Below are 16,041 nucleotides of genomic sequence, written 5' to 3'. Positions count from 1 at the left end.
TACCAAGAGGAGTAATTTGCTTCTGCACTCACTTGTATATTCCTAACTGCATTCCAATTTGTCTTCCAAAAAAAACACAGACTTGTCTTTGATTTGACCTTAGATATTATCTTGAAGATGTATTGAAAAAATGTATATTGAGAAAGACTGGGAATTTCTAATCATACCTGCTCTGATCACCAGCCACAAGGCAACTTCAGATCCAAAGAATGTAGAATTTGTTTTTCCATTATTTGCTGCCAAGAAAGGATAGTTAAGAATAAGATGGGAAGAAGACTCAGTTAAAGATTTTTTTCTTTTATTAACATTAAAAAAGTGAAGCTGTCATGTGAATCATCAAATTCCTATAAATCTTGAAACAAGATAAAAAACCCTGACTGTTGACATTTTTGTCTCTTTTTGATTCTTCCCTCTTCCCTCCTCTCTTTCCTTCCTACCTTCCTTCTTTCCTTCTGAAGGGTACCAGAATATGCAATCCCAAAATATACCACTTTTGCATATTTTAAACTGAAAGCAATTGAGAAGAAGGAAATGCAAGAAAATCTCTCTGCCTTGCTGTAACTCAAGGGACACAATATGTCCCCAGCCTGGGGCAGATAACCTTTGAAGCCAAAATCAGTCAAATGGAGAAATGAAGTGGGAGAAACCCATTTGTTGCTTACAAGCAGTCATCTATTTCTGCTCACCCCTGGCTCACATTACAAAAGAACCCACAAAACCTCTCTGGTCCAGGTGTGAACCCCTGCTGGAATCAAGTATTAATATGGTCATAAACTACTTATCTCCAATCCATGGAAACACCTATTGTTATGGAGATGCACTAAGGCCAAGTGAGAGATTCTAGAAATATTGTAATTTACCCAAAGTCCACCCCTCCAGAAATCTCAGCTCAGAATCTACTCACTTCCCATCTTCTGCAATGGCCCCTGTGTGAGAAAATTTGAGCACTGTAACTAGAACAATAATATATAACAGCAACAGAAATAAAATCATGATAACCCTCAAGCCAGAGGATTCAGCTAGATTAAAAGTCCTATGCAGATTAAATCCATAGCTCACCCTTCCACAGGGGCCAGTAGAAGAAAGGGTAGGGAGTACAGAGCACTAATAATCCAACAGATGCAGCCAGAGGGTGGGTCCAGTCCAGAGGGACTATAGAAGAAAATAACCTCAAAGACAATGAAACACATGTTTTAATGATACCAGCATAGGCAATGTTGTTCATCAGGTAGGATGCATGCAAGAGAGTGGTCCTATGATAGGACAATGGCAGGAATGGGATCTTGTCTTTGTCTAGTATACCAGAATTTCAACCCCCTCCCTGTGGGAGTTACAGATGGGTCAATATATACAGCTAGAGGAGGTACATGCACTGGCCATAAAGATAAAACAAAACTTCCCCAATAAGATGATGTTGCCTCCCAGACATTATGGGTTCACTACCATGATCTTTGGGGGTGACTTGGCTGTTACTCCAGGAACACACAGAAGGCCAACTTCCAGACCTTTTTCCCAAGGTGCCAGAAAGGCCAGCCATCGCTGGTCCATGTGTCAAAATGTCCAGGGCCATATCCATTCAACAGAGTCTCCAGTATTTAATGTAGTTGGGGCTGGTAGCAGGATGTTGTTTTGCTGGTCACAATTTGGCTTCAATAACTCCTCTTTGGTTTACACACTCTGTTGTATAGGAGAGGCAGCAATGTGCATTAGCATGTCCATAGGGCTCAAGGCTCCTTTTCAGGACTTTTCATTCAAATGCTGTGGCACTGTCCATAAGTAAACTGACCAGATCTCAAGACTATTAGTGTCTAACTTCAGGCTAGATTTCTGTAAACCATTGTACCTCTCTATCATGCCTGCCCTGGTAGGGTTATATGGTACATGAAACTTCCACTTTATTCTTAATTGCAGCACCCATTCTTACAACATATGTCTAGTAACATGGGTGTCTTGATCACTCTCTATCACCTGCAGCCAGCCATAGGCTGCAAAGAAACACTCTAGGCCCCTTTTGGTCATTTGCTGATCTTCACAACATGCAGAAAGAGCAACCAGCAGTCTAGTAGCTGTGTCCACACAACTCATAGCATACCAATATCCTTCGGATATGGGGAGGGGCCCAATATAGTCTATCTGCCACCTAAGAAGGGGTATCAGCCCCTTTACTATTATCCCAGGTTGCTGCAGGACTTGGGTTAAGTCCCTCTCAGAGAACACAAGTCATTCCTTCCAGACTCTGCTGACTTCTTCAAAGGTCAACAGCAAGCCCCACTGACCCGATACAGCCCACATTGTCTTTTACCCCACATACAACAAGTGCTGTGGTAACCATTGGGCTACATCAGAGGCAGGCTTTCCTTCTAGCCAACACACCAGGGCCAATGTGTTTGCTTCATCATTCCCTGGGCATGCCAATGGCAAGTAGTCAGCCAGTTACATGTTATATGGTAGCTGTCTTAGTCTGACCAGAAGCCCATAGATCTTATCACAACTCTTTCCCCCAAAAGGGCCAGTAACCAACCATCCAGTTGTCATGATACCATGTTGGTAGCCACAGGGTCAAGCCCCAATAGATGGCCCAGCTGTCAGTGCAGACAACTATTGGGGAGGGCTCCTGGGTTATCATGAGCCATACTGCCCACAACTTAGCCCATTGTCCATTCTTCCTCTCTCTATTGTCCACCCATATTGTCTCATTTCTAGGATGGAAAGCCACAGCCCTCCACTTCAGGAGCTGTCCATGACTGGAGTTGCTTGTATACCAAATATCTTCAGACATAGGAGATTTTTCCTCCTGATAAGGGCTTTCAGCTACTCATAGCTCAAAAGCAAGTTCTTTCTGCTTTCCAGTGGTATATGTCACTGGTTCCAATAAATGTTGGTGTTCTCCACTTAAGGGGCTATTGGAGAGGGCACTGCACTGCTCTAAGTATGCCCCATTTGGCCAGTGTAGGCATCTGTTCCTTGCCACTCCATGGCTTTTGGGTCCAGTCTTGCACGCACCCTGCAATGGGATAGGTTGTTATTTCCTTGATCAGAGCTGTTCTGGTGATGGGCTCCATAGCCAGAAAGGCATGGTACAGAGCAGCTAGTTGCTTCTCTATCAGGGTATACTAGACCTCTGCTGTTTTCCATAGTTGTGACCAGAATCCAATAAGTTGGCATGTCCATTCAAGCTGCTCCCAAAAGCCTCATCCATAATCATCTTCAGTTACATGAACATCTAGCTAACAGGACCTACATGAGTTCATTACACTCAAGGCCTGTACAGCTTTGACCGCTCACTTAGCAGCAGGTAAAGCATCTGTACATGTTTCATTCCAGTCCCACTTGATTCTATTTCATACCAACCAGTATAAGGGATTCAGAATTTGTGCCAAGTGTGGGATAAACACTCTCCAGTAGCAAAAAAGACCCAAAAACACTTGTACTACTGATGCAGTCGTAGGGGTAGGGAAAGCCTGGACCTTGTCTATGACTACTTCTGGGATGACTTTAGTTTTACCTGACCAGACAACCCCCAAGAATTTTACAGACAAACCAGGTCCCTGAACCTTGGTGCTGTTCACAGCCCATCTTTTCTCCTGTAGATGTTGTAGTGGTCTAGGAACTGCCCCTCCTAAATCTTCAAGAGAATCAGAAATAAGCATGATATCATCAGTGTAGTGATATAACCACACTGTGTGTGGCTTCTTCGATGTGGCCAAGTTCTGGCCTACAAGTCTGTGACAAATGGTGGGACTGTGAAGGTATCCCTGTGGACGGACAGTGAATGTCCACTGCCGGCCTTCTCACATGAAGGCAAACTGTTCCTCACTTTCCTGTATTACATTAATAGAGAACAAAACATTAACAAGGTCCACAACATAATGATACATCTGTAGTTCATGACTGAGGTTGTCCATAAGGGTCGCTATAGAGAGTAAAGTTGTCATCAACAGGGGTGTGACTTTATTCAATTCTCTATAATTCCCAACCATATGCCAAGAACTGTCTGGCATTTTCACTGACCACAACAGGGAATTAAAAGGACTATGAGTGGGCTTTATGATGTCCACCTTCGCCAACTTCTGTAGAGTTTCTCCAATTTCCTTGTGCCCCCCAGAAAATTTATACTGCTTAGCATTTGTTACTCATATGGTACAGGCAGATCTACAGGTGGGTGCTTAGCATGTCCTCTCAGTACTGCCTTTACCACATGTATCCTCAGTCTGAACTAACCTGCAGTGGTCTGTAACCACAGGCCCTGCAGGATATCCACCCCAAATATATTTAGAGATGGGAGAAATGTACATGGTATACTCCTTTGGGATAAATGCTGTATCCCCAGTGGGATTTGGGCTTTCTTCACTCTAATTCCTTACCCCCATAACCATCTATCACAGCAGGGGTCCCAGGAAAACTCTCAGGGTTGCCATAAATCAGAGAACATTCAGCTTCTGTGTCCACCAGTACCAGGACGTATTCTACATTCTCAGGGGATAAATGAATTGCTCATTCTACATGTGGCCTCTGGTCCCCATGATGTCCCCCAAGGTGGGGACCTTGGACCCTCACAGTCAAACAGTGATACCCAATTGTCCTCCTGTGAAGGTGAAGGCCCAGGTGGAGCCTGAGTACTGTCCCCCAGGAAGTCTTGCAGGGACACAGGCTGGACATGGAGCTTTGCCTCTGACTTCCATGTCCTGGACCTCAGTGGCTGGAACTGCTGCTCTGGCTTTAATTGATGCCACAGTTCTAACAAGTTCCTATTAGACTGCCCATCAAGTTTTTCTTTTCTTTCACTACCCAGCCTTTCTCAAATCAACTCACATCTGCATCCTTAAACCTTCACAGGGCCCTTTGTACCTCTCCTTTCAGTTGTAGCCCCTTCTCCTTCCATGCTCTTATTGTTTCAACCTCCTGCAGATCTGCTAATGGACAAGTAGCCTCATTTATGGGTTGCCCTATGTATGGGGCAAGAACAGTTACTAGTGACCCAAAGAGAGATGGGTGATGTGTATGGAACACCAGATTTCTCATTCCTACAGTGAACAACTCCTCCTCAGAGCCCTGGAGGTCCATCTTATAGATGATAATTTTCATGCTCAGCTCTTGTAACACCTGCTGGAGCTACGCATACATTTCCAGCTAGTGTGTAAGTATGGTAAATCACCCTGATTAGGCCAAACTATCCTGATGTCTGCTGTCATCCAATTCTTAAATTCCTGATTCCCTGAGGTGTGACAGGCACTTTGCAACCACTGCAGGAGGGAAGGGTAAATTGTCAGAGAAGCCAGTCAGTACATTTCAGGACCTGACATAACAATGTTTCCCAGCCTATATCTCAGAACTGCAAATTCCATGTAGGCAGAGATTCTGACACCTTCTGCGGAAACCGGATGCTCATGTCCACCAGCTCATCCTGGGTATAGGGGTGGAGCATTGACCTGGGGAGAGAGTGGCTCCTCTCCTTAGGAGCTCATGGTTGTTGAATTTTTATTTTCTTAATTACAACTAGGTGGGATTTTAATACAGGGGAGGCTGGTGCCTCAGACATTCACCTCAACAAAAGATCGGCCCTTGGCCCCAACCCCTCATCCTTTCCCAACATCTCCTCTACCATCTCTGGGTCTGAAGGCACTGCTTTTTCCTCCCCCTCCCCCACAGCCTCCTGCAACACTGATTTTCTGGCTGCCTTCTCCCTCGCTGCTAACATATCCTCTGGGAGCTTGACCTATCCTCTCAATAACTATCTTTCTTTTTTTTGTTTTTTTTTTTTTTCTGGGAAAGTGCAAACGCAGTCCCCCACTACCAGAAATGATGCAGCTGAGTTTCCCACATTTGGGGAAATCGCAGGGGTCAGCACATCTGGAGTGCAATGGATAAGCCTCACCCTGGGAAAACCACCTTTGTGATCATGGTATTTCCCCTGCCAGGTAAGTATAACTATTTCTCTTTCTTAAGGACATCCCATAAGTCATTTCCAGCTCCTCCATGCCATGCTGAAGTGTGTCTCTCTCTCCTGCTGAAGTCTCTCTCTCTCTCCTCGATAACACATTCCACTATTTCAAGGCCACTCAGGGCCTCTAAGCAGTCGTCTATCTTATGTAGCACTAATTCCACAGATTCCAGTGTTTCTACCCTTACCCAATTCTGGGGAAGGCACCACCCCTCTAGGAGGTGCTTTACCCTGATCAATTCCCCATTAAGGGCTCCCCAATTGGAATCCCCTCTGATAGGGGGCTCCCAGATGAAGGTGCATACTCTACTGCTGCAGAGACTGGGGCCTCCCCACCATCCACAGAGGGTGTTCTGGGTATTTCCCCACCATCCCTAAGGAGTACCCACTGTAGCCCCCACCCAACCTCTCTTGTTCTGTTAAGCCCTAGCTCACCCTTATAATCACCTATTGATATGGAGATGGCCTACTTCTCTCCATCCCTTGGAAACACCTATTGATACGGAGATGCACTAAGGCCAGGCGAGAAATTCTGGAAATACTGCAATTTTACCCACAGCAGGGAAGACTCTAGAATGACTTTTAAAGGATCAGTTGCTATTTTGTGAAGTTTTCCTGGTCCATAAGAAGACTATGTGGAAGATTGAGGATCTTGAATATCATGTTTTGTGTTATGCCATTTTGTTTCTTTCATCCATTTGGGGGCACCACCAGATCCTACCAGCATGTGAACAAGTTGATAAAAATACGGCAACTCAGTTCATAGGCCTAAACTTTTCAGAAAACTTTTGGGGATCCTTCCTGGGTTTAGGAAATTAACTATACCCCTTAATTTAGTCTTTGACTAAACAGTGAAAAATATCTGAAGAGGATTGCCTGCAGCCTCAGATGATCTTATTTTTAAAGGTAGCTGTGTTGGATTCCCCTGAGGAAGGCGCCACCCCAAATCACTCACCAAAGACGTTTCTTGATGCAACAAGCAAGAGGAATTTATTCAGAAGCCAACTAGTTGGGGTCCAAGTCAGCCCGTCGCAGCGGGTCTCAATGAGGACCCCGAGCACACTAAGGCAGAAGGTTTTATAGCATTTTCAAAAGGGGTAAAATTTTCCATAATCACAATACAGGGTTTTTTTCTATAGGCTCATAAATCTTTTGCTGGCGCCACATCCTGGGGTCTGATTAGATGAGATCACCTACGGAATGTCTAGGGTGGTTCTAGTAAGATAAGCTAGGCGTGTATGATTAACTGATTTACGGTTGGCTAACTAAAGGTCACTACAATTGCACTACAATTGACACAGGCTAACTAACTTGTTTTTCAAGATTCTAATGATTTTGCTTCTTCTGGGTTAGGGGGTGGTATTTAGGCCTTAAGATGGCTGTACTTATGCTAACTTTTGATTCTTCAGATCCTACATTTCCCCACTTCTCTTTTTGGGGCATTCCAATCATGGAATGTTTGTATCTTCTTGTGAGTTGAGTGAGTGGTATTGTTGCTTCAACATTAGTACATGAACGGCACTCACTCTTTCTCTAACAAAAGTTATTAACCGGTTTAACATGCAGGGTCCCAAAGTTAGAAGCAACACAAGGATGAGTAGGGGCCCAGCCAGAGTGGATATCAGGGTTGTAAACCACGGGGACCTGGTGAACCAAGATTCAAACAGTCCTTGGCCTGCTTCTCGCTCCCTCTTCCTCTGATCTAGCCTCTCTCTAAGTTTTGACATTGAATCTCTTACTATCCCGGAATGATCTGCATAAAAGCAGCATTCTTCTCTTAAAGCTGCACACAGTCCTCCTTCTTTTAGGAACAGTAGATCCAGCCCTCGTCTATTCTGTAAGACTACCTCAGAGAGGGAAGTTAGAGATTCTTCAAGTTTTGTAATGGATTGCTCTATTGTTTTTAGGTCTTCATCAATAGCAGTCCATAGTCCTTCATAATGCTGGTTCCCTTGAACAATAGCGGCTGCCCCCGTTCCCACTCCGGCTGCAACTCCTATCCCTAACAACACGGCTAAGGTCAGCGAGACCGGCTCTCTTTTATATCTATGCCTAGGTTCAAATTCAGTTACGAATGAGAGATCATCATGATACATTAACCTGGGTACTAGCTGAACCATAATACAGAAATTGCGAGAGGAATTGAAGGCAGAAGTAGAGACACATGGGGTCACTCCAGTATTACAAGCCCACCATCCCTCGGGGGGAGGGACTAGCTACTCATTTTTACCTGAGGGGGTTATAGCTACGGTTTCATTACACAAGGCTTTATGGGTGGGGGGGACTGTACCTAAACATTTTCCTTTTCCAGTTACTTCAGTTAGAGTTAGTTTCCGGTGGCTTCCCCAGCTACAGATCTCGTGACGGGTTGTTTTATTAAAATTGCCTAACAATCCTAATCCTTCATAATAAGGCGGCCCAGAAGAGGAACACAACCAACAGGATTCAGTAGTTTTAGGATTGGTGGTGTTTAAGGCCTGAAAAGCTCCTTCAAGGAGGTTAAGGAGGCGTCGTCCTGTGCTAGGGAAAGGGGCAACTTGACCAGGAGTGGAAACAGAGGGAGCGGCGGTAGAGTCTACAGGAGGGGCTGGGGTCTGCTCGGGGGCCGGGGCTGGGAGACGCGGCCGGTCCTGCAGGACAGTGTTGGGTCCCACTGGGATAGCCGGGAGAGTTTCTACTTTTAGCCTGAGCATAAATAAGACTCCATTGTCATACCCACTCTGGTACAGTCTTAGTCCCCAAGTAAGCCCCTTTTCCCAGTTTGCTGCCCTTTTTCCTGCATCTGTGAAGGAGATATCAATGAGATTGCAGGTGGGATGAGTCTTGCACTGGGCATGAGTGGCACCTCGTTGGATTTTTATAAGGCCTGGAGGGGGTCTCCCTGCGCTTCCTGTCAGCCAATGGCATGTCTCTGTCTGTTCACAACTCCAATTCTTACAGAAAAAATCTGTCTGCCCTCCACATTGTGAGACCTCGGCATCAGTTGAGGGGGCCGGGCATACATAAAAGCAGGCACTTTGAATTTCTTTCATAGTCCCAGAGCCCCAATGCACTATATAATCCCGAGTGCTACATCCGGGTACTCCAACTGTGTCCTCATACCTAGGGTCTTGCTTGAAAAGAGTGCATACGTCTACAGTGAGGGTAGGCCACCAGGTTCCCTTAGGGTGTTGTCCTGCTATCTGGACTACTATTTGGCGGGAAGCTGGGGTAATGATTTGCCATGTCAGTAACCTGGGCTCATGAGGGTAAGGGTTCTGGTGGGTTGGAGGTAGCAGAAACATCAGAATTACTAACAGCATAATTCTTTTTACACAAGCGAAGCTTAAGGGGGTTATCAGTCCGAGTTACTCGCCAGTCTGGGTCCGGGGGTGCCTTCTTTAGATGTGAAGCGTGTATCCAGGAAGAGACGCCGTCCACTTTTACAGCTGTGGGAGTAGTCAGGAGGACAACGAAAGGCCCCTTCCACCGTGGCTCGAGGTTTCCTGTCCGGTGCCTTCTTACATAGACAGGGTCTCCCACCTGGAACTGGTGAGGCACTGAGAGTTTCTCTGGCCGATAGGCTTCCTTGATGGAGGCCCACACCTCTTTCTGCACAGCCTCCAAGGCTCGTAACCTTTCAAGCAAAAACTTATTAGTTGCACACTCAGGGAATACATGAAGATGTGCTGACTGAAGTGGAGCTGGGGCCCCAAACATTATTTCAAAAGGCGTTAGTCCAAAGCGGCCGGGAGTGTTCCTGACTCTAAATAGGGCGAAGGGAAGGAGGACTAACCAATCACATAAGCCAGTCTCTATGGACAATTTAGTCAAGGTCTCTTTTAGAGTTCTGTTCATCCTTTCTACCTGTCCTGAGCTCTGGGGCCTGTATGCACAATGCAATTTCCAGTCCGTCCCCAGGATCTTGGCCAATCCCTGACTTACCTGGGCAACAAAAGCAGGGCCGTTGTCGGAGCCGATTACCTTTGGGATTCCAAACCTGGGAAATATTTCTTCAAGGATCTTTTTAGACACCGTCTGAGCTGTCTCAGTTTTGGTGGGGAACGCCTCTGTCCATCCTGAAAATGTGTCTAGAAAAACTAGAAGGTACTTATATCTATACTTGGCAGGCTTAATTTCAGTGAAGTCAACTTCCCAATAAGCTCCTGGGCGATCTCCTCGAAGTCTTTTCCCGGATATTGCTTGATTTTTGCACACGTTTACTAATTGACAGGGAACACAATTTTTTACAATCTCATCAGCTAATTTTCCTAATTTAATAACATGATAAGGGGAGTCTCGAACTAAGGCCTTTAGGTTTTTTGCTCCCAAATGTGTCAGTTGATGTAATTGCCTTAAGTATTCTGCTGCCTCTCTCTGGTGCAGGACAACTTTCCCTTTTTCAGACTTGTATATCTCTTGGGGCAAAGAATTTTTGAACCCTAATTTGTCTATACAAATGACATCTTCAGGTGTGTACTGGAAGCTCTTGATGTGAATGGCTTCCGGACACACTTGGAGGGGCAAAATGTTCATTCCCTGAGCCGCTTGCTTTGCGGCTTGGTCTGCTCTCCGGTTTCCTCGAGCTATTGGAGAGTCATTTTTCTGGTGTCCAGGGCAATGTATTATTGCTACTTCTTTAGGCCTATGGATGGCTTCTAGAAAATCTAAAATTTCTTGTTTGTTTTTAACATCTCTCCCGGCAGAAGTTAACAGCCCTCTCTGTCTATAAATAGCCCCGTGTATATGAGCAGTGGCAAAGGCGTATCTGCTGTCAGTGTAGACGTTAAGTCTCTTACCTTCTGCCATCCTTAGGGCCTGAGTCAGGGCGATGAGTTCTGCTCACTGTGCAGAGGTGCCCGTTGGGAGTCCACTGGCCCATACAACTCGGTCATCATCTACTACTGCAGCTCCAGCCATTCTTTTACTATCCATGATGTAACTGCTCCCGTCCGTATACCAAGTCAGGAGTCCTGTTCCCCTTAAGGGCTGGTCTTGCAAGTCCTGGCGGGTTCCTGTCTCTTCAGCCAGGATTTCCTGGCAGGTATGAAGCACTTCTTTCCCCAACTCGGGGAGCAGAGTGGCCGGGTTTAGGATGGCAGGGGGGGCAAACTCTACTCGATCACGATTCAGGAGTAAGGTTTGGTAGTGAGTCATTCTGGCATTCGACATCCATCTCTCGGGTGGCTGCCGAATTACACTCTCCAACGCATGTGGAGCAACCACAGTAAGTTTCTGTCCCAGTGTCAGTTTGTCAGAATCTTTAACTAGGAGGGCCACAGCCGCCACTACTCTCAAACAGGCAGGCCATCCACTACTTACTGGGTCTAATTTTTTTGACAAATAGGCGACAGGTCTCTTCCAAGGTCCCCATTGTTGGGTCAACACTACCCGAGCTACTCCACTCCGTTCATCCACAAAAAGGACGAACGGCTTAGATACATCTGGGAGGGCCAGAGCAGGTGCCGACAGGAGGGCCTTCTTGATCTCATCAAAGGCCTGTTGCTGTTGAGCTCCCCAAACAAACGGGGCTGCCCCTTTGGTCAGGGGGTACAGGGGGGCAGCTAAGGTGGCATATCCGAGTATCCATAATCTGCAGAACCCTGCTGTTCCCAGAAATTCGCGGACTTGGCGCGGAGTAGTAGGGACCGGGATCTGCGTCACAGTCTGCTTCCGGGCTTCAGTAAGCCACCTTTTCCCTTCTCTCAGGGAATACCCTAAATAAGTCACTTGTTGTTGGCAGATCTGTGCCTTTTTGGCAGATGCTCTATACCCCAGCCTAGCAAGTTCAGTCAAAAGGGCTTCAGTAGCCGCTTGGCAGACTTCCTGTGTAGGAACGGCTATCAGTAAGTCATCAATATATTGTAACAAGGTTACCTGCGGGTTGGAGGCTCGGTAAAAGGCCAAGTCCTGGTGTAAAGCCTCGTCGAAGAGGGTAGGTGAATTCTTGAATCCTTGTGGCAAGCGAGTCCAGGTCAATTGTCCAGTAGTTCCTGTGGAGGGGTCTTTCCACTCAAAGGCAAACAGCGGTTGGCTACTCTGATGCAGGCACAAACAAAAGAAGGCATCTTTTAAATCTAAGACTGTGTACCAAGTGTTTTCTGGGGCCAGAGAGCTTAGCAGGTTGTAAGGATTCGGCACAGTGGGATGAATGTCCTGTGTTCTCTTATTAACTTCTCTTAAATCTTGCACTGGTCGATAATCTCCTGTTCCCGCCTTCTTTACAGGCAGCAAGGGAGTGTTCCATGGGGATTTACATTTTACTAATATCCTCTGCTCTATGAGCCTCTGGATATGGGACCTAATCCCATCTCTGGCTTCTTTACTCATTGGATATTGTCTCACAGTTACTGGTGAGGCTGAGGCTTTCAATTCTATGACTACCGGGGGCTGGTTTACAGCAAGTCCCATACCTGCCGTTTCTGCCCAGGCCCCTGGAAACTGGTTGAGCCACCTCTGATTAACTCGGGAGGGTTCTGGTTTTTTAAAAAGGCAGTACTCGTCTTCTAACTTTATGGACAGGATGCTTAGGCCCAAGGGTCTCTTTTTTTCTGTCAGTTACTTGGGTATCTTCAGTCTGAAAGGATATTTGGGCCCCGACTTTGGTCAAGATGTCTCTTCCCAACAAGGGTGTAGGGCATTCCGGTATAACAAGGAATGAGTGGTTTACTTGTCCCACTCCTAAGTCTACTGTTCTTTGGGTAGTCCATGCATATTGTTTCTGACCCGTGGCCCCGAACACCCAAGACTTTTTACTAGAAAGGGGGCCTCTAGCTTGGGTCAGTACTGAATGTTGAGCACTGGTATCTACCAGAAACTCAACAGGTTGCCCCTCCACTTTCAGAGTTACCCTAGGCTCGGGGAGGGGCTCCGAGCCCCGTCTTCCCTAATCTTCATCTTCTAGCAGGGACAACACTTTCTTCGGAGGTCCCCGTGGTGGTTTCTTAGGGCATTCTTTCACCCAGTGCCCCTTTTCCTTGCAGTACGCACACTGATCTTTATCTAAAGGAGGTCGGTTGCCCAGGGACCCTGCCTTACTACTTTTACCACTAGAGGGCGGTCGTCCCTTACTTTCTACTATTGCGGCCAAGATCTTTGTTAAATTTCTCTCATGCTTTCTATCTCTCTTTTCTTCTTTACTTTCCCTCTCCTTCTCTTTCCTTAACTCTTTCTCTTCCTCAGTCTCTCTCTTATGATAAACTTTCTCTGCTTCTTTCACTAAATCCTTCAGCGACAAATCCTGTAAGCCTTCCAATCTCTGAAGTTTTTTCCTAATGTCGGGTGCCGATTGCCCGATAAAAGCAAGGGCCACTGAAGCACTATGCCCCTCAGAAGTGGGATCAAAGGGAGTATACCGCCTGAAGGCTTCTATCAGGCGTTCTAAGAATACTGCAGGTGCTTCAGTGGCTCCCTGGCTGACCTCTCTTACCTTGGCCAAATTGGTGGGGCGTCTTGCGGCCCCACGGAGACCTGCCACCAGAGCCTGACGATAGATGGTTAGTCGCTCCCTACCTTCTGGAGAATTAAAGTCCCAGTTGGGTCTAGTCAACGGGAACCCCCTCTCTATGTCATGAGGGAGTTGCGAAGGCCGTCCGTCGGTTCCAGGCACATTCTTCCGTGCCTCCAGGAGAATCCTCTCTCTCTCTTCCGTGGTGAAGAGCACCTGTAAAAGCTGCTGACAGTCATCCCAGGTGGGCTGGTGGGAAAACATCAGAGACTCTACTAAACCAGTTAATTTCTGTGGCTCCTCTGAAAAGGGCGGGTGGTTAGCTTTCCAATTATACAAATCAGCAGAGGAGAAGGGCCAATATTGCAGAGGTTGGAAAGGCGGTTCCCCTTCTTCTCCAAGGATGAGAACTCCATAAGACCGGAGAGGAAAGATACCCGGTGGGTCCAAGATGGCCCCTCGGCGGCGCCGGGTGCCCTGGGCAGGTCCCGGAGCCGGCCCTACTGCCTCAGCATCAGGGACTGAGGGTGCCGGAGCTGGGGGTGCTGGGGGTGCTGGGGCCGGGGGCACCGGGGGTGCCGTGGGGGCAGGAGGGTAAGGAGGGGGAGGGGGATCATCAATTATAAGCGAATCTTGAGTATCAGGGTAAACTTTGGTAGTTTCTTTTTCTTTTTTCTGAGGTTGAGTCTGGGCAGCTAAAACTCGAGGGCCCATTTTCTTTTGCACCCAGGGCTTTACCCAGGGTGGTGGGTTCTCCACCAACTCTTGCCAGACTACAATGTAGGGTTGCTGATCCGGGTGTCCTTGAGACGAATCCTGAAAAACAATAGCTTTTACTGCTAGTAAAGTGGGGAGATCAAAAGTCCCCTCCGAGGGCCACCCAACGTTGAAGGTGGGCCATTCGGAGGAACAGAAAGTCTGCCATGGTCCCTTTTTCACTTTTACTGACAAGTTACGTGCCCTCGCTCTAACTTCCGTCCAATGATCTAGTGTCAGGCTAAGGGGGGTCGTCACTGTCTGTCCCATTGTCAGTATAACAATAATTAGACATGTAAAGGACACAAAAAACAAAGACACACACAGATTAGACACACAGCGGCCGCTTTTGGTTCTTTTCAGAGCCTCGAACAGAAACCGAAAGGAATCAGAGGGTTGATATTCTCGGCGCCCAAAAATCAACCCTATCTCATCAGGTTCAGTTTGCTGGAAAAACAGACGGGAGGCTACCAGGCGTCCCTGGCCCCCCAACCTCCCTGAGGCGTCCCCCAGGGTTGCAGCCTGCGGTGCTCTAGTACGTCTACCGACCGCAGTCACAGCCCCTGTACGGGATTGAGACGGCTGCCAGACAACGGGTACCCTTCAGAACTCTGACCGGTCTCACTGAAACAGAAAACAGAACACAAACAACAACTCAAGGCGCCACCAATCTTACCTCTTCCTCCAAGAGCGACTTCGGGAGTGAAGCGGGGTGGACAACCGATCCCGGACGAGCCCCCAAATGTTGGATTCCCCTGAGGAAGGCGCCGCCCCAAATCACTCACCAAAGACGTTTCTTGATGCAACAAGCAAGAGGAATTTATTCAGAAGCCAACTAGCTGGGGTCCACGTCTGCCCGTCGTAGCGGGTCTCAACGAGGACCCCGAGCACACTAAGGCAGAAGGTTTTATAGCATTTTCAAAAGGGGTAAAATTTTCCATAATCACAATACAGGGTTTTTTTCTATAGGCTCATAAATCTTTTGCTGGCGCCACATCCTGGGGTCTGATTAGATGAGATCACCTACGGAATGTCTAGGGTGGTTCTAGTAAGATAAGCTAGGCGTGTATGATTAACTGATTTACGGTTGGCTAACTAAAGGTCACTACAATTGCACTACAATTGACACAGGCTAACTAACTTGTTTTTCAAGATTCTAATGATTTTGCTTCTTCTGGGTTAGGGGGTGGTATTTAGGCCTTAAGATGGCTGTACTTATGCTAACTTTTGATTCTTCAGATCCTACAGTATAAAGTGATCAGTTGGTACTCTATTGATTGAAATGTGTGTTAAAACCAATGAATTGTCTGTATCGCATCTTTTATCATATAGGGAGAAAAGACTTTTCTTCTACCTGCTTAGATTCTGTAGTGGGCCTGAGAATTAAACTGACAAAAGACAGATTATCAAGAGAGAAGCAGTGCAAATTTCATTTGATGTTATATAAATAACCTATATGGTTCAATCTTGGTTTGTGTGCTCTTTGTAATTCTTGCAAAGAAAGGGATGTTATGGTGGGTAGCTAGTTGTTTAGGGGATTTTCTGGGGAAGTTGGAGGAATTTCAGGTATTAAAGGAATTTGTGGAGGAGGTAAAACTGGATTTTGGGGACTGGGATTTGAGGTAGGGGTCAAGAGGTCCTAAAGATCTGGAGGCTTAGGGACAGAGATTTGCAGGTATAATGGGTTATAAGAGAAGGTGATTTATGGTGAATGTGGATTTTATCTTTTGTTCTAAGTCTGATTTCTGTTCTTTAGTTTTGTTAAGCGAGTCCCTAATGCTAGCCATAATGTTCCTTTGTGTCCTTTCAATTTGACTTTCCTATAGTGCCAATAGGATATGTGTTTAGGATGAGAGTTCTCTAAAAGTCCTTTCAAATATTAAAGTTTTTCCAAATCAAAGGATCCATCATCTGGCCT

At 46.5% G+C, this 16,041-nt stretch overlaps 1 non-coding gene across 1 annotated transcript; it reads right to left on the bottom strand.

Moving 5' to 3' along the window:
- Positions 1 to 5,762: 5,762 nt before the first annotated feature.
- Positions 5,763 to 5,926, bottom strand: LOC118973195 (U1 spliceosomal RNA). Its single transcript, XR_005062437.1, has one exon. It is a non-coding gene; the product is annotated as a U1 spliceosomal RNA (small nuclear RNA).
- Positions 5,927 to 16,041: the final 10,115 nt, after the last annotated feature.

Source organism: Manis javanica, chromosome X (genome assembly GCF_040802235.1).
Source record: "Manis javanica isolate MJ-LG chromosome X, MJ_LKY, whole genome shotgun sequence".
Classification (NCBI taxonomy): domain Eukaryota; kingdom Metazoa; phylum Chordata; class Mammalia; order Pholidota; family Manidae; genus Manis; species Manis javanica.
The sequence above is the reverse complement of the archived record's forward strand: the minus strand, read 5'-3'. Positions and strand labels throughout refer to the sequence as shown.